Below are 24,743 nucleotides of genomic sequence, written 5' to 3' on the forward strand. Positions count from 1 at the left end.
ATGTGTCCCATATTATGCTGAAAAGGGCAGTGCTCATTGATGTACAACACTTCAGTTTTGGCTCATCACTAACCTCTGAACAGTGTTAGCAGAGTGAATTTCTCATAACACTGTGAGAGAGTTTAGTCTAAATGACAGAGAAGAACTCAACACATCACACGCCATTACTCCCACCAGGGGATGGGAAATGCTAGGATGAGCTCCAAAGAGATGGATATAGACAGAGCTGCTCCCTGAACAACAGTTAAAAATTCTGCTCACATCTCTGCCTGTCCTTTGATCTGGTTTTAAGTATGCAACATTCAAAAGTGTCTTGTCAGCAGTGGAGCAAAAAAAAAAAGAGCGGGATAATATGCAGAGCGTCACACCACGTGAAAGTGAATCCCGAGCGGTGAACTAATATTCGGCAGCCGGAATTTCAGTGCATCTCTAATTATTGGCGACATCAGAAATGGATATTATATAATAGCTGGTTTTTTGAACATTTTAGCAATTTAAAAATATTTAAAAAGTGTTTTTTACACGGCACCCCTGCTCTCGACAGACGGCACCCCGGTTGGGAAACACTGAATTAGACTACACTGCTCGTGCTGTATGTTTTTAAGTCACAAAAAGAGTCCAATTGTACAGTATGATGTGTTTGAGCACAAAAGATGTTTGTTTTACCATTATTTCACTGTACTTGCACTTAAGATTCAGTGGTGGAGGGGTGACTCATTTTCTGAAAAGAGGTTCAGGAAACACTGACTGACATTATTATGTTAAACCACTATTTCCCCATCATTCTCTCTGATAAACTCCAAATGCTGTCATCTCAAACTGAAGGCCAAGGGTAAAATGTACCTATAGCCTGCAGTACCATGTGAGCTATTCAAACAGGATGACAGACTTTCAGAAAGGCTGTGAGAAAGTGAAAATGCCCCGAAGAAGAAGTTGGCACACAGGAAACGTCCCTTCACTATATATCGTCCACAGTGTATTTGCTCCCACACGCCACATGCTGTGGCCTGTTTCTTGCGCTGGACTAAACCAAATAACATCAAGTAAGAACACACCCACCTAAAATCCTAACAAAAGCTTGCGGGACACCCACACAAACCCCTACATACAAAACACACACACATTATTTAAAATGGTAAATCTGTAAACTTGAGAAAGAGAGACAGCGACAGAATAAGCTGGAGGGAGACAGACACATCACTGCTCCCTACAATTCATGAGATAAATGGGATTTCTATTAGGTACATCCATTGAATGCTAATACCAAGCAAGCTGCTTAGTCTAATGCCCATCCCTAATCTGAACCTTTTTCTCAGGACTGCCTGTTTCAGCAGTTACATGGAAAATCCCTGTTGGTCAATTTACTATAGTGCAGGGGGGGGGTTTTCCCCCCACTCGAGTTTGTTCGGTTCATGACAGATGATTTTAGGATTTGTTCTCTTGGCTGAAATGGAATGCATAATGAATGCACACACTGACAACATAGATTTGTTATAGTGATTTCCATTTTGAATGACGGGGCAAATTATAATTTGCTAGAAACACATGGCAGTTGAGTCAATATTCTTCTGAGGAAGGTTTATGAATCTCTCATGAACAGCCTTAAGCGGGCCTTGATCCATTTGTCAGTGTGTCGCTAGTATGCAGAGAAGCACAGAAGTGACTCAAAGCACGTACACACACAGGCCTTATCGGTGCTGAAATCTTTTCGACTGACCTGGAACCTGCTTAAAAATTAATACTGCCTCAATTAAATCACTGTGTTGTAATTTCAAACCTAAGCGATGCTCATTTAAAATGAGCAAAACCACAGATCAATAGGAACTGTACCTTTGTTGCCGACTTACATATCACTTTCCTTGAAAACTGATCTGGAATGCCTAACAATGAGAAATCTTAAGCTACGTCAACAAAAACCTTGTGCAGGCTGTGAGTCAGGTTAATGTTAAAGCAATAGTTTTTGTGTCAGAAAGAGAACTGTGAACAACATTTCTCCTTTTGCATTCCACAAAATAAAGTCATACGGTTTTGGAACGACATAAGTGTGGAGAAAAAAAAATAATTACAGAATTGCAGTATTTAACGTATATATATCCAGGAACCCCAACTCTGACTCTCAGCAAACCTAGGGATCCCAAATATTAAAAGCTAGATTTGATCAGTAACACTTTCAAAATTCCACTTAAAAAAAAATAGTTAGAAATGTCAAAAGAAAATTCTGTAACATGTTACAAAAAGGTTTAATTTGTTAACATTAGTTAACCTGAATGAACAATGAACAATACCCTCTACAGCATTTATTACTCTTAATTGATGTTAATATCAACATTTGCTAACAAATGTTTTTGAACATGAACAAACAATGAACAATTACATTTTTATTACTTAACATTTACAAATATTAGTAAATTCTGTAAAAATATATATTGCATAGTGTGAGTTCTAATAATGCGTCAACTACTTTTTGTCAAGTGTTACCGAAAGTTCTGTTTTATATCTCTTTTTCACAGGCCCCTGCAGAACCTTCAGGGACCCCTGATTGAACCCCTTGTAATTTATTTATTTATTTATTTATGAATGAATGAATATAAGTGATTTAACATTAGCAAATCAGTGCCATAAGACAGAAAGACTACGTCACGTATAGATCACCGACACTTCCTCAATCCTGCTCCACAGTACCCATGCTAATGTTTCAAAACCCTATATTATTCACTTTACACCATTTATACAATACACTCATTTATCTTGACCTCAAAAAAAGTAAGGAGATTTAATGCTTTTGCCTCCCTGGAGAGGAACCTTAAGTTCAGCAGAGCCTTGAAAAACTGCTGACCAGCTGCTAAAAGCCAAAGGAAGGTCAGCTGCAGAGAACACAGAGACAAAGACCAGCCCTGGACCCTTCTCATCAGCCAGGAAAACAGATTAGCTGTCTAGCGTCTGGCCTACAGCAGGCAGAAGTGCACGTAATACTGTTAGTGATCGTAGCACAGGTGTGAACTAAGATACATACACCGTCAACACTTCCACAGTTAGTATCTCCAGAAAGCGTGCAATAACCCCACCACACTCTGCTCAACACACTGCTTGTTTACAGTGTGTGTACAACCAGAGCAAACACAAACCAGCCATTATGCACCCGTGATAAACTCTCTCTGACATATTTACAGCAAACAGATTCTCCCTTGAAGGAAAACACACATTTAAATGTCATTCCCCAAACAGACACAGTGCAACCCTGGATATCTGAAGCAGCTCTCAGATCCATATCCCACAATCCTCAGAGAGAAAGAGAGAATAGCTGTGAAAGGATTGTTTATTTGATACCCATGGCTAGGAAAACAAAAATTCAAACATTTACAATACAGTTCAATAAAATATTTGACATTGCATAAAATAAGAAAAGCTTAAACCTCTCAACATTTTTTTTTTGCTTTGAATCAGCAATGGGCTTGTTAGGGCAGAGACATTGCAACAGGGTATGTACCAAAAATGAAAATGGTCATCATTTACTCACCTTTATGTTGTTTTAAACCCATACAACTTCCCTTCTTCTATAGAATACAAAAGAACTGCGCTTGTGCTATGTGCTCTTTCCATATATGATGAATGGAATAGAATCCATGGTTACACTTCACTTAAAGTCATTACAATACAGTTCAATAAAATATTTGACATTGCATAAAATAAGAAAAGCTTAAACCTCTCAACATTTTTTTTTTTGCTTTGAATCAGCAATGGGCTTGTTAGGGCAGAGACATTGCAACAGGGTATGTACCAAAAATGAAAATGGTCATCATTTACTCACCTTTATGTTGTTTTAAACCCATACAACTTCCCTTCTTCTATAGAATACAAAAGAACTGCGCTTGTGCTATGTGCTCTTTCCATATATGATGAATGGAATAGAATCCATGGTTACACTTCACTTAAAGTCTTTATGTATAATGCATTATAAAAGTTATTTTAATACTTTAATCACGCCTTGTAATGCACATTATAACGCATTGTACAATCTCCTGAATAACTGCAACCTCAGTTAATACATTATAACACTTAACAATTCATTGTTGCACTACGCATTTTAAATTTGGATATAATTATTTACGACAAGATATAATCTATTACAACGTACATTATGAATAATTATAATGCATTAGCCACTTTTATAACCCTTTATAATGCATTATACATGAAGGCTTTAAGTAAACTGTTATCGAATGCACTTTTTCAGCTTAAAAGGATACAAAAGCACCATAAAAGTGATCCATATGACTTCTGCACTATATTCCAAGCCTTCTGAAATCATACAAAAGACCATTGCAAGTGGAGTCAGACCAGTCTGATTTGTGAACAAATCATTCTGATTTGTGAAAGAATAAACTGTTTCATAGAAAACATTCCTTCACAATTTAGACATCATTGCTTTTTTTTCTCTTGAGCTCTCATGCACATACCAAGTGTACTCCTATCTAAATTTTAAGTGAATAATGACTTAAATTTTGATCTGTTGCTCTCACAAAGTCATCATACAACCTCAGAAGTCATTTTGGAACCTGATCCTCATTCCCTTGCGATATATTGAAAAGAGCAGCCAAAATCTTCAAATATTCATTTGTATGTTCCATAAAAGGTAGGTCATATAGGTTTGGGTAAACATGACAATGAGCAAATAATACATTTTTGTATGAACTGTCCCTTGAAGTGTGTTGCAGAATGACTAAATCTATATCCCATAATACAGGAATACACACAGTGTAAAAAAAAAAAAAATCAAAGGAACCTTAGAGAGCAGACACAATACCAATTCATGAGCAATGATACAAATTATATATAAAGTCTATAATGATCTATAGTTCTTACAGTTATATCAACTAAATTGCAAAGTGCTTAAATCCACTTATTGAGTTTCATATAGGAATAGCAGTTACTATCATTTGTAAAGCAAAACGGAAAAGGTATGATATTAGAAAACACATTTAGTTGAAAAGTCCTTGATGGAACATTTGGAAACAGAAAAAAATGCTATAGCTTTTAAAGTAACAGCACTCAGATGTGGACAGTAAATGCTTGAAAATGTTTGTCTTTGGTGGTGATGAATGTTTGTTTTATGCTATGCCGATATAAAACCACAAGAGGGAGGTCAAGAGCGCAGCAGAGACCAGCTCAGTGAAATCAGTGAGAAATCAGACACAAACTGCAAAATGTGGCTAAACAATCCCTCATGACAGCCATTATCCCTTATGTCACACTGTAATAGCTCTTTCAGCCTTTTAGCTGAATCATGAATAGAGTACAAGTGACAACAGTCACCATAACATCTCAGACACAATTTTAGCCGCTTAACACAGACTCCATGATGAGGCCATCATAGTTTTTGCAGTTTGTCAACTTATTTAGAAATGCTCTTTCTGTACCTCAGCAGTTTCTAAGTCTCAGGTATTGATCTAACAGATGTGTTGCAAATACATTATTTGCCTGAAAATGAGCATACTAATGAACAACAAAGGCAAACCAAAGCAGACAGAGAAAAAAAAATCCTGCCAGGCCTTTATGTACACATTTAAGACAGCAAAGATGCCCTCAAGTGGTAAGATGGGGCTACTTCAAGATTTAAGTCAGAGGGGGGGAAAGATCACTGCAGAGACTGCAAACAGTTCCTCACTGATTTAATCATAGCATGTAAAACACAGCACTGACCTGTGAAAGACATTTACCCACAGTTTAAACACACATGCTCACTGCAAACAAACAAAAGAGACGTCAGGTATTCATGCATATTAAATGCCATCAAATGCAACACACCCTGGTACTTTCAGGAACAGGAAACATCTGGTGCGGAGCTGGATAACATGCTTCCCGGCGCCATTTCTCACATTCAGAACCATTAGGTAACGGCGCTGTATCCAGGCCGACAGAGCAGCATGCAGTGAAATGCAGATTGATCTATTGCCCTTTCCTCACCCTGCTATGACATCATCAGCGAGATCTTTAGGTGCATGTCATTAGGGAGTGTATCATTTCACTTCCAAAGGTTACGTAATACAGACAGCTCTCTGTAGGTGCTCACTGCTCTGGACCACAGCATGGATTACAGCCTGAAGCCAAACGCGATCCGATATGAGAGCAAGTGCATGTTTGTGTGTATGTGTGTGTGTGTCACGGCCCAAATGACTATACTTTATTTGATATGAAGGTGAGAAGGACAGCTTGATCCCACCCACTGCAAGTTGTGAATTTAAAGAGAACTATCTGTTAACCTTATCATTCATTAAACACATTAGTGTTTTTAATTGATCCAACTATAGCCGATGCATGTTTAATCCGCTTTCTAATCATATAGTTAATAGGTTTATGAATTCATCTTCCTCTCACGCATGATGTCCCCTGATCTTCCCAAAATTGACAAGGTCACCTAGTCATACAAAGCACTTTTGACTGCTTTTGGTGATTAAAGATTCTTTTGGAGTTTAAAATGAAAATCACAGTAATTTGTTGAAAAAGCTTTCCTCTTTACTGCAGGTTTCAAATCTCATTCAAGTTTACACAAATTCCAACAGTTTTTTATTTATTTTTTTGGTCTGTTCCTTCAGAAACCTTGAGAGCCACAGCCCACTTCATCTCCTAATGGGATTTAAATGACAAGAAAGTGAATTATTGATTAAATAAAAAATAGGCTATTTTAGAACATATGCCCACATCAAAGCTGCATAAAAATGCTAACGGTTACTTAATTATTAATAAAATAGCCAATCAATGTATACAAATGTAAGTAATGTAAGTAAAATTATTCAAATATTAACTAATTTAGGTTCCATTAAGTCAAATATTACATAATAGACAACAAAACAGAAAACTACATTCTTAAAGTGATACTAAAGGTATGGTCACATTACCAAAATTGAGACTAAAATTACTGTGGAAAAAAGGTCTATTGTCTATTGTCAATAATGTAGTGATGTATGATAAATAATGCACAGCTCAAACAGAAGTCACTTTCAAAACAAGTAGCTTTCTGTTAGTCAATGCAGCAAATTTGTGCTACCGACTTGAACCCGTTGCGAATTCTGCATGTGGACATTTTTTCAAAATTTGCAATCCCAATCCATTGAAACGACTGGATTTTGCCTGCAAAAAAATTCACCACACATTTACTCATATAAAAGCCTGGGATTGTAATGACTATTAAGCTGTGTCCCAATTGAAATGCTGCATCCTTCGAAAGACTACATTCAAAGATTAAATGTGTCACAGTTGCACAACTATTTAAATCAGTTGAGAGTCGTATCATCCATGCAAACAGTTATTTGTGTGGTGTGCAAATTTCCTACTTATGAAGAGCGTTCCGAATCAGTCATTTAGGAGGTTTCTTGGAAGGCAGCTTTTGGAACAGAGCTAAACTATCTTGACTGTGAGGATCTATGGTTCTCTATCCTGAAGAGCTACAAGCTACAGGGTTAATATAATGGCAAGAGTAGGCATCTTAAAAGTTCAGTTTAGAGATTGGAGGACATCTTTCAGGATGGAGAAAGTGTGGTAATGGAGCATGACAGGACACATCCATTTCACAGGAGACAGCAGAAAGAGAGAGAAAGAAAGAAACAAAGAAAGACAAATGTAGCAGCGCTCGTGTTGTCTACTCCACCAGGTATGTGACCTTTTAGTACGCATTAGCTATATATAGCCCCAAGCTAGAGAGGGAAAAAGGCGGTTTTTGTCCTCTCCCTTTCTTTCCCCGCCTCCTCTGTCCAGGTCTCTTTGACATGTGGTCAATTCCAGCGAAAGCAAGTCTTATTGACAGGTTTAAATGAGATTGCTTCCACTCATCTATCTTGAGTAAAGATCCATTGGCGTTCTTCTTTAGCCACAAGTACATGATGCCCACCGGGCTGTGATTTACAACACAAACCCATCAGCTGACATCCAGTGCTTTTCAGTGGACATCTCTTTTCACACAAATCATTTTTAAAAATGGTCCATAAATCACTTGATACCTGATAGTCCATATAAGGCACTGTTCCAGGGACGGCAAGACAAAGGAAGCATCTTTATCACATAAATTTAAAAGTGGGACGGTACAATGGTGGCATGATCTTTTTCAGTATCACTATTTTTATTGCTCATATTTGGGGTTAGGGATTTGAACAAACCCCTAACCGTGCGTGTCCACTGACGTGTAGTAAGCAGAGATGAGTGGGTGTTTCCAATTCATTCTTCATGGGCAGCAGGCTTGTGCAGAGGATTGTAGAATTGACAGCAGAGCGGGGCAAGCAGTAAAAAATTTAGAAATGTCTGCAAATGAGAGTCGAAAAAAGCAAAGTAGCATCCATTTGCTGTGGTCAGTCATAGACCCGGAACATGTGTACTCTTCAGCTACTGCAGACAATATACCATACTAAAATACTAAAATACATTGCTTTACTCTTAAAAATACAGGTTCTTCACGATGCCATAGAAGAACCTTTTTGTCTGGTTCCATAAAGAACCTTTAACATCTGAAGAACCTTTCTGTTTCACAAAAGGTTCTTTGTGGCGAAAGAAGGTTCTTCAGATTATAAAAAGGTAAGAAAGAGATGGTTCTTGTGGAACCAAAAATGGTTCTTCTGTGGCATCGCTGTGAAGAACCTTTTAAGCACCTTTATTTTTAAGAGTGTTCCAATATTGTGCAGCTCCAGAAAAAATGGCTCTTATAAGCAGGTTTTTAAATGAATAGTACAGTGCAACAAGAATAGTCTGATTCCCAACAAATGACTAATAATCATTCATATTAATATATGTTTAATAATTAATAACAATATTACAGTTATTAATATTAATGAATTAAATGTTAATACCATTTTGTTTAATATTGTTTTTCTTTCCTCACTTTATTTAGATTTTCTCCACCTCAGCAGGTTACACCATACAATTACAGATACAGTGGGGCAAAAAAGTATTTAGTCAGCCACCAATTGTGCAAGTTCTCCCACTTAAAAATATGAGAGAGGCCTGTAATTTTCATCATAGGTATACCTTTAAGAATGATAGAAATATTGTTAACATGTATATGCACTTATTCTACACAAATAAACAGCAAGTCTGAATATTGTTGTGTAATATATAGTTCATATAAAACAAAAAATTCAAATTCTATCATCATTTACAGCACAGTAAGAATATATTCTTAAGAACATGTGGACTTTATTAGAGAAGAGAAGAGAAGAGAAGAGAAGAGAAGAGAAGAGAAGAGAAGAGAAGAGAAGAGAAGAGAAGAGAAGAGAAGAGACTAGACTTTTCCAGGTTTTGAATGACATTAGGGTGAGTAAATGATGACAGAATTTGTATTACCCCCTTTATTTTTTATTTACCCCTATTACTAGAATGGTCTCTTAAAAAAAAAAAAAAAAAAAAAAAAAAAAAAAAAAAAAAAAACATAATAATAATAAAAAAAGGTTACACTTTATTTTAAGGTGTTCTTGTAACAGTGTAATTATACATTTAAGTGCTAAGTAATATTAATTAAATACATGTACTTACTATATAGTTAGGGTTAGGATTAGGGTTTGGCTTAGGGTTACTTGCATGTAATTATGCATAATTTATTATTATAATAGTAAGTATATGTAACATGTGTAACAAGGGCACCGTAAAATGAAGCGTTACCTAAAAAAATTGTGTAAGCACAACTGTTTTAAATTTATTTATCATTATAATAATTTTCGCAGTGGAGTTGCATTTTTGTTTTTAAAAATTATTTCTTAAAAGTACTAAAAGAATTGTTAATGAAACTGATAAGTAACCGGAATCGTTGAAAGAAATAAGAAGCAAAACCATAAAATTCCTTATGATTCCAATCCCTGCTTGTAACACCCTAGCGAAGACTTGTTGGTGTACAACAAATCTGTTTGGTGTAGTGGTTGTGGTTTAAGAGGGCTGAATGGAGGAGTAAGTTTTGCTGAAAGCAGCTCTCAAGTCTACAGTAGCTCTACAGCGATCAGATGGAAGTCTGAGTGTGAGCGACAGACACCAACAGATCTGGGATTCCCCAGTTTACCGATTCTCGCCACGTTCCCTCTGCCCACTCTCTCCCTCTTCTCTCTTTCTCTCATCCTTTCAAAAGATAAAGGTGAAAGTCATGATGCAGTGGGAGACCACCGTTGTTAGATAACAGCCTGCGAAGCTCCCTAAAGGCTCACGTAGACGGTTTATGGCCACATCGCTCCACAGGTGCATCCATACTGCGTCAACACGCTCAAACACACATATACGCGCACACACGCACGGCACACACAAATAATCTTCCTGCTAACGCCGGCCTCCAGTAGGGCGTTTGCACTCTAGATGCCTGCAAGCACACACTCACTGTTTACCCATAATGCATCAGTAAAGGTCAAATGCTATAAACTTCAGACTGCTATTCCTAGAACCCCGCTCTTTATGACCATCTCCATCTACTATGCCTGCTCTGAGCAGGTCGACAAAAAACATTAACGCAAGCAATTTAACACATCCTCATGCAGAAAGCTGCCAAGCAGAGCTGGAGTAAAAGAGAAGGCGTGAATGCATGTGTGTTTGGTGGGAGGTCTCTTATGATGGGCTTCCGACAGTTCACAGCAGCAGCAAAAATGTCCCCTGTAGGTTTTTACTCATGAATAATTAATCTTTTCATGACCGAATCGGCAATATGGCTTGAGGACGAGGCCTTTTAATCCTTCATCCCACTTAGACTGCCATAATATGTGACCCTGGACTACAAAACCAGTCTTAAGAGTCAATTTTTCAAAATTGAGATTTATACATCATCTGAAAGCTGAATAAATAAGCTTTCCATTGATGTATGGTTTGTTAGGATAGGACAATATTGGCCGAGATACAACTATTTGAAAATCAGGAATATTAGGGTGCAAAAAAATCTAAATATTGAGAAAATCGCATTTAAAGTTGTCCAAATGAAGTTCTTAGCAATGCATATTACTAATCAAAAATTAAGTTTTAATATATTTGCAGTAGGAAATTGACAAAATATCTTCATGGAACAAGATCTTTACTTAATATCTCAATGATTTTTGGCATAAAAGAAAAATCTGTAATTTTGACCCATACAATGTATTTTTGGCTATTGCTACAATATACCCCAGCGACTTAAGACTGGTTTTGTGGTCCAGGGTCACATATAAACCTGTGTGTCCTGTGGGCTTGACCTCCTTTGAATAAATGCCCAGGTTCAGCCACTGGGGAGAATCTAGCTGCAATATTTCTGCAAGCATTACTCAATCAGGGGTCTTTCACCAACCCACCATCAGATGATTAAATACCCTAAAGAATCCTGCAATGTTGTAATAGATCAAAGAAAACGCAATCAAGGACGCCATCTGTCCACCACCTTTTTCTGTGTCCTGTTTTGGGGTGTAGTATTAGCGCTGTACTGTACAAAAGCATCTGTGCGGAACGCTCCTGTTTCTGTAGTTTTAGCATTCTGGCACAGTTTACACAGCTAAATGAATGACTACATCAGATCCACTGATGGTTTCTGCCAATAAGGATCTAAATAAGCCGGAGAGGGATATAAGAGAGTGGATGGATCAATCTTAAAGCGCACATTCAATTAAAGTAACTCACCAAAGTGTTACAGTGGGTCCAACAACTGAGAGCTGTCAAGAAGGATCTACTGAACGCTGTCTAAATATTAGTCTGTTCTCATTCTTGAGGTAAGAGACAGAACTAGTTTGGTTTTCCCTCTCTCTCTCTCTACTGTCCTGTTGGTTCTCCTCTGTCCTGATGGCAAAAAGCCATTTTAAAAAAAAGAAAAAGAAAGTGTGCCATCTGATTGATGTGGCCCAGTGTGTATAGCAAATAGTGGATGTGTTTATTCATGGTCTGGAGAGTTGACAGATATTTCACAAAAGGAAAGTTGTAAGACCATGGTAACCACACACAAACCTCTTGTTTTTGAAAGATGTCTCAACAAACTGAATTTATTTGTCCAAAATACAGTAAAAACATTAATGCTGTGAAATATTACAATTTAAAATAACGGTTTTCTATACATTCATTCAGATTTTTCAGCATCATTACTCCAGTCTTCAGTGTCACATGATCATTCAGAAATCATTCTCATATAATGATTTGGTGCTCAAGAACATTTTCTTATTATTATCAATGTTGAAAACAGTTGTGCTGCTTAATTACAACATTTATTTTCAATATAAATATTATAATAACATTATAAATGTCTTAACATTTAAGGCATCGTTGCATTTAATGCATCTTTGCTTAATAAAATTATTAGTTTATTTATTTTATCTTACTGAGCACAAACATTTTAAAAAGTAGTTTAAAAACTGAAAATATATATTTTCTAGGTAATCTGCTGAAAACTAGCCTTTTATTTATTGTAAACCTTTGGAATTAAAGTATGACTATTTTATAATGTCACAAACAATTGACATGTCATAATGTAATTTCAATTGTTTTATATATTAATATGAAAGTTTGTTTTATCAATCTTTCTTAAATTAATTGGAAAACTTTTTAAAATTTAGCTTTACTATTAATAATTTTAGTAAAAAGAATTGCACCAAAATAAATATAGTTTTACACCCTCTCTCTCTCATTAGAGATCATGCTTTTTGTTATCCAAAACACTAGTTTCTTTAATATATAGTATCTTTTTAGCATTTGTTTCAAGGCGCTTTGCCTGCTCTCTCACAAAACATCCACAAAAAGCACATAATAGTAGTCTGAATGTTCACCAGCTAGCGAATGTGTACAATCCCCATAGACAAATGAGATTTAGCAGAAGAGAGCAGCTATTGATCCATCGCTCTGATGTAGTTTACACCAAACAGCTGATCAAAGGTCGTCTGCTCTAACATGTCCTTGTGGGAGGTAACACATCTGGTCCACGCGAAATACATTGGTGCCCTGATAATAACACAATGACAACCCCAGTGTGTATCAGATTTTATGGGTATACCAATAATAATAATAATAATAATAATGTATCATTCCAAGATCAAGATAATTTCTCTTAGCAAATGAAGAGACGGGCTTGCGCTGATGTAAAGGGAGGCGACTGCTCTTGTGGGAGACACTGTAAGTAAATCCTATGACACAAATTACAAAGACATAATGAGAGCTATCACTAGCTTAATTTCCATTTTTGTGATATGCACTAGACCTCTGAGTTACTCATTTGTCACTCTGCATAAAAGGCTCCAATAAATGAATTAACGTAAATGTACTCAATCCACCAATTACAGGCAATTTACTTTACCCTATAGAATCAGGAAATGATCCAGGGTGGTCTCGGTGTGTTTTGGGACTGTATAAGATGGATGAGGTTTAAATACAGCAGGAATTATCACAGGGGACGATTACGCAAAGTCCCTGGAGAAAGGTGATGTTGAAAAATGGCACAGTTGAGCTTTGATGATAATTAAATTCCAAAGACTGCAAAAGCCTTTACTTTTGTGGTAAACACACGAATCTACAATTAAGATAAATAAAACATGGGGGTGGGAAAGCAACAATTATAAGAAAAAAGTCACAAATTGAGATAATAAAATCATAATTCTAAGCAAAAAAGAAAAAAAAATGTTAAAAATGGTCAGTTAAATTTGCAAGTACGAGAAATAAAATAAGAATTATGCGAAATAGTCACAAATGTATAATGTAAAATATAAAATGCCAAAAAATGATTTATTTTATTTTTTTAAATATTTTGAATATTTCAGGTTTCAGGTCTTATGTGCAATGTGCTTAACATTCTGAGCAAGACACTCTTTAATCAACAATCAGCCCTTGACTGCCATTCAATAGCTCTCTATTTCACAATAACAGTAGCAAAAGACTATACTAAATTCATGACCTCCACATAATTAGGTCTGTTCAAGAAATCATTATTTTTTTAGTCTAAAAAACTAGCTGTAACTTAATTTACAGTTGCACATCACCCCTTCATGCATGCACACATTGAATAGTCCACACTCCTTTTTTTTTTGTTTGTTTTTTAACACTGGCTCCATAACCCTGCCACCATTCCACAGTTAGTGGACATGAAATAAAAAAAGGAAAATAAAAAAACTATGTCAGGCCTTTGTCATGCTGGTTCAGTGGATGTCTAGCTGTGACGTGGGAATCAGTCAGGATCTGATTGTCCCGCCATAATGAGCAAAACACATTAACTCCCCTCCTCTCAATCCCAAGACCCAAGCCAAACGTTACAGCCTAATGAGGAACAGCCAGATACATTTTTAAAAAAGTGTTAAGTGGCATGTTGTCAATTGTGTCTCAGTTTATAAAATCAAAACAAATACAGTATAGTACAGTATATGTAAGGAATGCACTTGCAATGGATGTCCACATTTTCCATTTGATAATACTTTATTTTGATGTAATTATTATGAAAAAGCAAATTATTTAATTTTGCATTTAGCAAATTCTTTAAATTTACAACATTTTGATTTGATAATATCATGTTTACTGTTTTTCTCACACAGCAAAATTAGTGTTTCCATAAGAAAATATATAAGTGCCTGTACATTTTAGGACAAGGGTCTCTGACAAGGAATACATATTGTGAGGTCCTTGGCAATAGAAAAGTTTGAAACCCCCTGCCTTAGTTTGTTTACTTGACCTCAAAAAGGCATAATTATGTTAAAACTGCATTTTCCCCATAGACATCCATTGGACGTGTATTACTGTACAAGTTTTCCTTTATTTTTTCAAACTAAAAGACAAGTTAAAATTATTCTGTCAAAATTTACAAACATACATGACAAACCTATTATTATTTTGTTTTTCACTCGATGTACAAAAACCATCTTCAAAATATCTTCTTTTGTGCTCTGAAGAAATTAACAGAAGTCATAGTTTTGGAACAACATGAGAGTGAATAAATGACTGAACTATTAAGTTGTTTAACCTGTAATATTAATTTAAAGGTGTGGACTGGTGTATGTGTATGTGTATGTGTGCGTGTGTGTGTGTGTGTGTGTGTGTGTGTGTGTGTGTGTGTGTGTGTATGTGCATGTGCGTGTGCTTGCAGGTGGGCCACATAGAAATATAATATGATTTGCAAGAATGAGCTGTATGCATGGCGACAGTTAAGGTCAATCCCGCAACCTAACCTGTAACCGTCTGGCACCTAGACAGGGACACTCATTTATCAAGTCAAACATTGGCCGCAAATGACTCAAAAGGGCACAATGGAACAAAGCATATGATATAAGGCATGATATAATCCTGGTCGGGCTGCAGTAGATAAGCTGAATTCAGAGAAGGAAAATTATTCATAAGCGCTCTTCTCCATGCCGCTTCATTCATCATAATTCATTTTGAAATATAACAGAACTCAGCATCCGTGAACAAATCAATACAACTCCGCACCTTGAGCCAAAGATGGGACGGACGGTGGGAGGTTAAGAGACGTCCACCACAGGAAGAAAAAATAAGAAAAAAAAAACTATAAATTAACTTAGGCTTTATTGAGCTTCCTCAATTATTCAACAACTGCTCTATTAAACCCCAGGGGCCTTTAAAGATATTGTAAGGAGATGAGGGAAGCATTCTGAGCGGTGTTCACTTCCAGGTCTCGGCCCATCTGCTTAACGACAGCTCTCTCCGCACACCGCAACCCTCAGGAGGCTGTCGTTAAGAGACCTGTCTCTTTCATCTGTGTGCGGCTGATGTATGGCACTCGCTGTAGTATGTCCTTAGCTATGCATACCCCAGCGAAGCTCAGCTAGCGAGCAGGTTATCCTGCAAAACACCAGCTTCGCCACAGGGACCTGTTCTGCCGGGGGAAAAAACGTCTGCCTGATATGTGGCGCCAGATACTGATTTAGCACACTAGCGGGGCAGAGTTCTAAGGGGAAGGAGTGGGGAGTGAATAGGGCATTAAATCATAAGCTGAGCTCACGGTTTCAGAGCGGTGGAGATGGAAAGAACTACAGTTAAGGAGAGAGAGAGAGAGAGAGAGAGAGAGAGAGAGATGTCACCTCGTTTAACCTCCTAGTGGGTTCTCATGGGACCATCAAGCCTCCACCTGCACCCACAGCTTCTGAAGTGGGTGGCACGCTTAGCTGGAATGCATGTGGGCAGCAGGCTAAGTGTTGCTATGGGTAGCACATAACCTACTGACCTGCTGGAACCCACATGAAGCCATCCTATAACTCCCAGCATGCACCTGTCACATCACCTCCCCTGCAGCCAGGACAGTACTTTGTATAATAAAAAATAATAATAAATAAATAAAACCTCACTCAAGAACGCCAAAGTGAGTGGCTTTGATCATCAAGCTGGTAAAAGCATCAACAGTTGCCCTTATTTATGAAGCAGAGATGCTGTTAAATGTATAAGGCCCTGCTGAGGTTCTCCATTGCTGTGAGTTGGGGAGTCATTAACTAAAAGTAGTGCTGCTACTCTACTAATTGTACTATTTACTAACTACTGTATTTGTAATTAGCGTGAATGTGTTTTGAAAACAGCTGAGCTAGAGTACTTTTTCCAATATCTAGTGTGACAAGACACTAAATTGTAAATAGGTGAGTGAATTGATGTTATGCTAAAAGGTATCAAATGTCCACTTTCTGTTATGTGAAGCATTGGGAAATAATGCGTTATTTTAATGAATTAATTCATTCAGACAGTTCATTGAAATTAACTGGTTTAAAATTATTCTCCAGTTAATTTGAGTCTCTATGCAGATGCTTGCACATTATAAATTACAATAGTTTACAAAATCATACTTACCGAAATACTGTTCATCACACCATAATTTAAATTAAAATATGGTAATGTACAGCTGCATTCTATACATACATATACACACTGTAAAAAAAAAATCCTAATTTTACAGAAAATAACTCTTTTTTACTGTAATTTTAAATTATGTTTAAAACTATGTAAAATTACTAACAATATCTGTAAATGAACAACTTGACTGTTATTTTATGGATTATATTATTAATGACAAATTACAGTAATTCTCATTTTTTTATACGGGAAAATTACTGTATTAGTTATACAGTATTTTTCCTGTTTTCATAAATTACATACAAATTCATGTAAAATTACGAACAATATCTGTAAATTAACAAATTGACCATTATTTTAAGGATTATATAATTAATGACAAATTACAGTATTTCTAATTTTTTATACAGGCAAATTACCTTATTATTTATACACAATTTTTTCTGCTTTCTTAAATGACATACAAATTCATGTAAAATTACAAACAATATATGTAAATTAACAACTTGACTGTTATTTTAAGTATTATTCCATTAATGACAAATTACAGTAATTCTCTTTTTTATACAAAAAATTACTGTATTATTTATAATAGTGGTCGACCGATATTGGTTTTTTGACAGCTGATGCCGATGCCGATGCCAATGCCGATATCTTGGAAAGCAGGGTGGCCGATGGTCGATATAAAACTGATATAATTGTATTTATTTTAATTAATATTTAAGAAATTTGAAATCATTTGAAAATAGATCAAAAATAAATTTGTAAAATAAACATACTTATACTTTAGATGTAGTATTTTCCACAAATAAATAAATATTTAATAAAAATCTAATTGAAAAGGAAGTAAACTGTAACCAACAAAGCACTCAGTATTCTGGGAAGTTTGTGCGCATTGGGAATCACATTTTTTCAAATACAGCACACAGTGAAAATGACATGAATATGACAGTGGGCAAATGCATAAAGCGCAGCATAATTTGAAATCACGAATTTAATGTTTAAAGCATTCAATTTGCACAGACCGAAAGTAACGCAGAGAACACACGATCATGCAGGTCACATGCACGCATTACTAGATCTCACAACTGGATTCGACTAAGTTTGCCAGGTTTGTGAAATTAAATTTTCATTAGCAATTCAAATATTTGTTTAAATGGTGTAAATGCGTATTTGTTGAATGCTCACGGCAAACGAGAAAGTATTATAATGTTTGCCTTTCTACTAGTAATAATATAAAAGCAATCGTTATAATACTTTTTGTATACATTTTAATTCCTTTGTTTAACAGTTCTATCTGATTTTTAGACAGACTTCTATCCGTATTAGACAGAACTGTTAACTACGACCTGCGAACTGCGAACAAGAGGGAGACACTGTCAGCGCAGTCAAAATAAAACTCCGGCACGCCATCAAAATAAAAGTCTCGCATCAACCGCATCGGCCAATCAGAAAAACTTATCGGACCAATGCCGATATTTGAAAAATATATCGGCCGATATATCGGCCTTGGTGATATATCGGTCGACCACTAATTTATCAAGTATTTTTCCTGTTTTCATAAATTACATACAAATTCATGGAAAATTACGAACAATATCTGTAAATTAACAACTTGACCATTATATTAAGGATTATATCATTAATGACAAATTACAGAATTTCTCATTTTTTAATACGGTAAAATTAAGTAATTTTAAGTAAAAAAGTTATTTTATAATGAATAGAAATCTAATATATATAGAATAGAAAATCAGCCTTAAAATCCACAAACCATGTAACTGTGCAATAAAAATGTATTGCATTAAAGAAAATTATTTTTATAAAGAAAAAATCAACCAATAAAGAGTGAGTGTATAAAGTATACAGTCAATAAGAGAAATGCAACAAACAGACACGTGTAATCAAAAGAATTTATTGCAGAAATATCAAAAAGCAGTACCACAGTAGTCCAAATGACGACGCGTTGCAGTCGCAGTCCTCTCTGGCGGAATATAATAATTTAGTGTGAGGAGCAGGGCATAATTTAAGTTGTTAAATGCTGCAAATACTATCCCGATCCACTCCTTAAAGGCGTGCGATCCTCATTCAAAACACGCATCACCGGAAACACGGCATGTCGCAATCTATGACGAAACCGTCGAGAGCCAATAAGAGTTTGATGTCGCTGTCGTAAAACTTGTTGTAAAATTTCTTAACGGCAAATTTTGAAATTGTTACTATAGCTACAGAGGAAGGAGATATATATCGCGGAATGGTTTGAATTTGGATCTGTTCCTCACACAAAGCATCACACGTAAGATCTGAATAAAAATACTTTTATGATCATGTTATTTAATGCTTGTGCATGACAGCATATTAATAAATGTATGTCCCCCATGGTAAACCAAATAAATATTGCATGATAATGGTTAAATGATCTCTCTCTCTCTCTCTCTCTCTCTCTTTATGTAAGGATTCTAATATTATTTGTTCTGAGAAGAATAATATAAAATATAATATAAATTATAATTAAGTGCCGTTTATTGCAGTTGACTGATTTACTGATTTGCTTAATTTTGCTTAACATTTAAACAATACTACACTTCTTTAAAATTTCTGTGATCATTTAACCATTATCATGCAATATTTTATTTATCTTGTTTATCATGGGTCACATAATAAATATGCTGTCATATCACAAGCCTGATTTGGGCCACATAATCGCTGGACTGATCTGGGCCACACTCCTCCCACTAGCAATCGGCCCTCATGTTTGCTGTGATCCATGCTGTACCATCACCACACATGGCCCAGCTCTGGCTGAAAGGGTACCTGCCATTGCCGACAGGAGGCCAGCAGTTCCAGCTTGAGGTCACATTTGGGCCAAGATCGCTTGCTATGTGGGAAGGACAACAATGTTCATAATGGAACATTGCTCTTAGGGCCAACCTATACATTGTCTTTACTTCTGAATAACTAAAAAAAACAGACTTTCACTTTCTATGGTGAGAAGTTCAAAATTTTCAGTTTACATTGTCTCATTTCACAAATGCTATAAAGTCCTACTGCAGTCAATAGCTTGCAATATCTATGCTATTAAATAAAAGTATGTAGACAAATTTTGTAACTTGCATGCAATTATGGCATTATTTTTAAATAAGTGTTATGGTGGACAGAGTATTAACCAACAGGCTGTGTAACACTGAAGGGCCAAATGAAAATGCCATAGCTGCGCAACTGGTGCTTAAAGGAAGATCATGGATTTGTTAAAACACAAAAGGGTGCTTATTGGTCATGTAAATATAACTGCACAAGTAGCCAAACACGTACACACACACATACACATGTTGTGTTGCCATGTTTTATGGGGACATTCCATAGACATAATGGTTTTTATACTGTACAAACTGTATTTTCTATCGCCCTACACCTAAACCTACCCATCACAGGAAAATTTATGCATTTTTAGATTTTCAAAAAACTTAATTCTTTATAAGCTCTATGTTTCCTCATGGGGACATATCCTTGTGGGGACATTTGGTCCCCATCATGTGATAAATATCAGACACACACACACACACACACATGACTGCCATGATTTTGCCAAGACCTGTTCCTAAATCAGCATATTTTATTGATCCTGTCTGAAAACATAGTCCCTCCTGTCTGAAAACATAGTCCCTCTGGCCCTAAACCTAATTTAACCCTAAAATTCTAGGATGGCTTCATGTGGGTTCCAGCAGGTCAGTAGGGAAATGAGGGGTGGTGAACAGTGAATAGCTCAGATGCACATAACCCTAGGCCTAGCATAATGTGAAATCACCATTTGAACAATTTATTAAATGTAACAACCTACAAATAAAAATAAATAGAAATTGTAATATTTCACTTAAAACAAGTTATTATTTATTTTTTTCATAGTTGCAATGCTATTTGCGGTCTCGCAGTGTTGCTTTGAGCGTAATTGGTTAATCTGACCGTCACTCAGGAATCTGGCCAATGAGTGAGCGCGCCGTTTTCCCGGTTAAATTTGAAAATACCCTGTTGCAGTGTGTGCCGCCGATCGGCCTCTGCTGCAGTCTGCTTCGTTCGGTTCAACTGTAATGGCTTTTACATGGATTATTTTACGTCCGACTGTTTCATTTATATTTTGAGCGAGTTTAGGTTGTGGGATGACGATTGAGAAAAAATAAACGCGACTATGGACGCAGACTTCTACCAGCAGCTAACAGACATGCAAACTGCAAAAGGTAAGTAAAGTTAAGTACCTTATATAATGTTCTTTAGTTACATCAAGATACAGTGCATTGAAGTGAGATGCTAATCGCGATTATACATCTCAATGTCCTACCAGTGTGTGTTACTGTGTTTTGTTAGTATGAGCTAATACTGTTAGCTGCGGCTGGGCGATATATGACCATGTCGTGGCGATGATATGAAGCGCAACATAGAAACTTAGAGCACAGTACTACTTAGAGTTGATAAAGAAATGTGCATTAATGAGGAATAAATAGCAGGATGTGCATGGTGATGAAATGAGTGAAGACACAAAGCCGCGCCTCACTTGAATGGTCAAATACACACAGTCATCTCAAAATTCACTTGACTTAAACACAGTCGCTAATGTTTGGAGTCAAGATTAACATTTAGGTGGAAACCAAGCGGCAACCTCCCGCTCTCTCTCGTGAAGCCAACAAGGAAGTGACTTAAACTGTAATTCGTCAACTGGCCGCTAGAGGCTGGCTGCAAAAGGGAGTCAATTCCATAGACTCCCCATCTTAAAATGCCCAACTTTACAGCAGAAAAAAACATGTTTACAGCCTGGTTCAAAAAAATATTTTGGTCTATATAGCTAATTTTGCCCTTCATGACAACTGTGAGGAGGGTGAATTTTTTTTATAACTCATCCGTTTAAATTCTATTAAGCCTTAAAGTTCTGCATAATTAAGGGCGTGGCCACTTGAGTGACAGGTGGATTGCCGCTGCTGTCACCACCGTCGAGCTAGGTGGGCGTGGCTTCAGCAACCTGCTCCCGCCTCCACCCACTTTTGAGCTTCAAAAACGCTCTTCGGAAATCAACGGGTGACGTCACGGACACTACGTCCATGTTTTTATACAGTCTATGGTGGAAACCCGGTGACGTGTCAGTATACTGTAATACTGTATCTTCTTCTTAAAGTGACAGCAGTATAATTTAGCCTGACATTACCTGCAGTCGGTCATAATTTTAATCAAACAATCAAACACTAAAGAGAAAATCACAATTTATTTAACTTACCTTTGTCCTGTTGCATTAGTCCTATTGTTTGTAATTTGATACTTTGATCTTATGTTTAATAAAATAACAAAAATAACTGTATTGTGATATACTGTTATTGTGAAATAAAATGTCCTATATTGTGAAATAATATGGTCATATCGCCTAGCTAGTTTTAAGATCAAACTCAAAAAGTGAAGCAAGATCTTTGGATTCCTTGGAGAAGAATACTGTATGTAAACCAGGATTTTGGATCAACTGTGAAGATTTTGTATGGAGCTGGTGAGTACATTTTTGCAAGCCCATGTCTCTGTCAGTAAGTAGATAGTGTTTTATTAAACAAATTGATATTAATTTGTTTGTGTGTGTGCTTCCCCCTCATGATCCAGAAGTTTTGGGAAAGAAAATCTTCTACCACATGATCTTCAGAGGAAGTGAGTATTTATGTCTAACATTAAGACATACTAACATTAATTTATTTTTAAAGGAATGTTCACAGTATTTTTCTTCCATGTTTTAGTTTGTTTTAATCCCAGATAAAACAGGTGTCTTCTCGCAATCTTTTCTTTTTTTACCCCCAGCTGAGCCAGCTGATTACTGGCAATTTGGAGGAGGACTGCTCTTTATTTGCGGTGTCTGTCACTTCTGGAGCAGAGTCATGGAGCTTTTGTTGTGTATGTTTTGGTTTTACTTATTATTACACTAATATAGCTAGAATTCAGAATGCCCAACTTTACAGCAGAAAAAAACATGTTTACAGCCTGGTTCAAAAAAATATTTTGGTCTATATAGCTAATTTTGCCCTTCATGACAACTGTGAGGAGGGTGAATTTTTTTTATAACTCATCCGTTTAAATTCTATTAAGCCTTAAAGTTCTGCATAATTAAGGGCGTGGCCACTTGAGTGACAGGTGGATTGCCGCTGCTGTCACCACCGTCGAGCTAGGTGGGCGTGGCTTCAGCAACCTGCTCCCGCCTCCACCCACTTTTGAGCTTCAAAAACGCTCTTCGGAAATCAACGGGTGACGTCACGGACACTACGTCCATGTTTTTATACAGTCTATGGTGGAAACCCGGTGACGTGTCAGTATACTGTATCTGTGCATTTTCTTCTTAAAGTGACAGCAGTATAATTTAGCCTGACATTACCTGCAGTCGGTCATAATTTTAATCAAACAACAAAATACTAAAGAGAAAATCACAATTTATTTAACTTACCTTTGTCCTGTTGCATTAGTCCTATTGTTTGTAATTTGATACTTTGATCTTATGTTTAATAAAATAACAAAAATAACTGTATTGTGATATACTGTTATTGTGAAATAAAATGTCCTATATTGTGAAATAATATGGTCATATCGCCTAGCTAGTTTTAAGATCAAACTCAAAAAGTGAAGCAAGATCTTTGGATTCCTTGGAGAAGAATACTGTATGTAAACCAGGATTTTGGATCAACTGTGAAGATTTTGTATGGAGCTGGTGAGTACATTTTTGCAAGCCCATGTCTCTGTCAGTAAGTAGATAGTGTTTTATTAAACAAATTGATATTAATTTGTTTGTGTGTGTGCTTCCCCCTCATGATCCAGAAGTTTTGGGAAAGAAAATCTTCTACCACATGATCTTCAGAGGAAGTGAGTATTTATGTCTAACATTAAGACATACTAACATTAATTTATTTTTAAAGGAATGTTCACAGTATTTTTCTTCCATGTTTTAGTTTGTTTTAATCCCAGATAAAACAGGTGTCTTCTCGCAATCTTTTCTTTTTTTACCCCCAGCTGAGCCAGCTGATTACTGGCAATTTGGAGGAGGACTGCTCTTTATCTGCTGTGTCTGTCACTTCTGGAGCAGAGTCATGGACCTTTTGTTGAATGTTTTGGTTTTACTTATTATTACACTAATATAGCTAGAATTCAGAATTAAAATACATATGTTTGTCTACATATATTATCAGAGCTACAGTGGTGCCCAAAATGATTAGAACACTAGTATTTTCAGCAGCTAAAAAATGGTTTTAAGTCAGTTATTTCTATCTTTTGCGGTAATGTGTCAGGAGGAAATATCAGTTTACATTACCAAACATTCATTTTGCCATTTAATTGTAATAATCCAGTGAGGTTTTTGTCTGACAACAGCCAGTGCTCCACACAGAGATCTGATCATCATCCAGTCTGTGTGGAATGACATGAAGAAACGGAACAAACTGAGACAGACTAAATTGTGGATTAAAGGGGTCATATGATGCGATTTCAAGTTTTCCTTTCTCTTTGGAGTGTTACAAGCTCTTGGTGCATAAAGAAGATCTGTAAAGTTGCAAAGACTAAAGTAGGGATGTAACGATTACCGGTTTGATGATAAATCGTGATAAAATACCCCACGGTTAGTAATACCGTTTCATATTTTAATGATCACAATAACCGTATTCGGTTACCGCGATTTGAACAACTGAGGATAAATAAATACTGCCCAGCACAGGGCTCCGACCAGATGGCCGCATTTTGCTTTAATTTTATCTGCCGGTGTGACTAAATTGTGGATTAAAGAGGTCATATGATGCGATTTCAAGTTTTCCTTTCTCTTTGGAGTGTTACAAGCTCTTGGTGCATAAAGAAGATCTGTAAAGTTGCAAAGACTAAAGTAGGGATGTAACGATTACCGGTTTGATGATAAATCGTGATAAAATACCCCACGGTTAGTAATACCGTTTCATATTTTAATGATCACAATAACCGTATTCGGTTACCGCGATTTGAACAACTGAGGATAA

At 36.4% G+C, this 24,743-nt stretch overlaps 1 protein-coding gene and 2 long non-coding RNA genes across 3 annotated transcripts in view; 2 read left to right on the plus strand and 1 right to left on the minus strand.

Annotated features, from left to right (window-relative positions):
- Positions 1-24,743, minus strand: part of LOC107569606 (fibroblast growth factor 14) — a 180,921-nt gene that overhangs the window by 93,859 nt on the left and 62,319 nt on the right. The window lies entirely within an intron of this gene.
- LOC107569628 (uncharacterized) lies at positions 22,192-22,592 on the plus strand. Its single transcript, XR_001606926.1, has 3 exons — positions 22,192-22,258; positions 22,366-22,410; positions 22,567-22,592. It is a non-coding gene; the product is annotated as an uncharacterized lncRNA (long non-coding RNA).
- On the plus strand, positions 23,389-23,968 carry LOC107569621 (uncharacterized). The gene is made up of 3 exons (XR_001606925.1): positions 23,389-23,455; positions 23,563-23,607; positions 23,764-23,968. It is a non-coding gene; the product is annotated as an uncharacterized lncRNA (long non-coding RNA).

The sequence above is a fragment of the Sinocyclocheilus grahami genome, unplaced genomic scaffold, assembly GCF_001515645.1.
Source record: "Sinocyclocheilus grahami isolate Dianchi unplaced genomic scaffold, SAMN03320097.WGS_v1.1 scaffold28.1, whole genome shotgun sequence".
Taxonomy (NCBI): domain Eukaryota; kingdom Metazoa; phylum Chordata; class Actinopteri; order Cypriniformes; family Cyprinidae; genus Sinocyclocheilus; species Sinocyclocheilus grahami.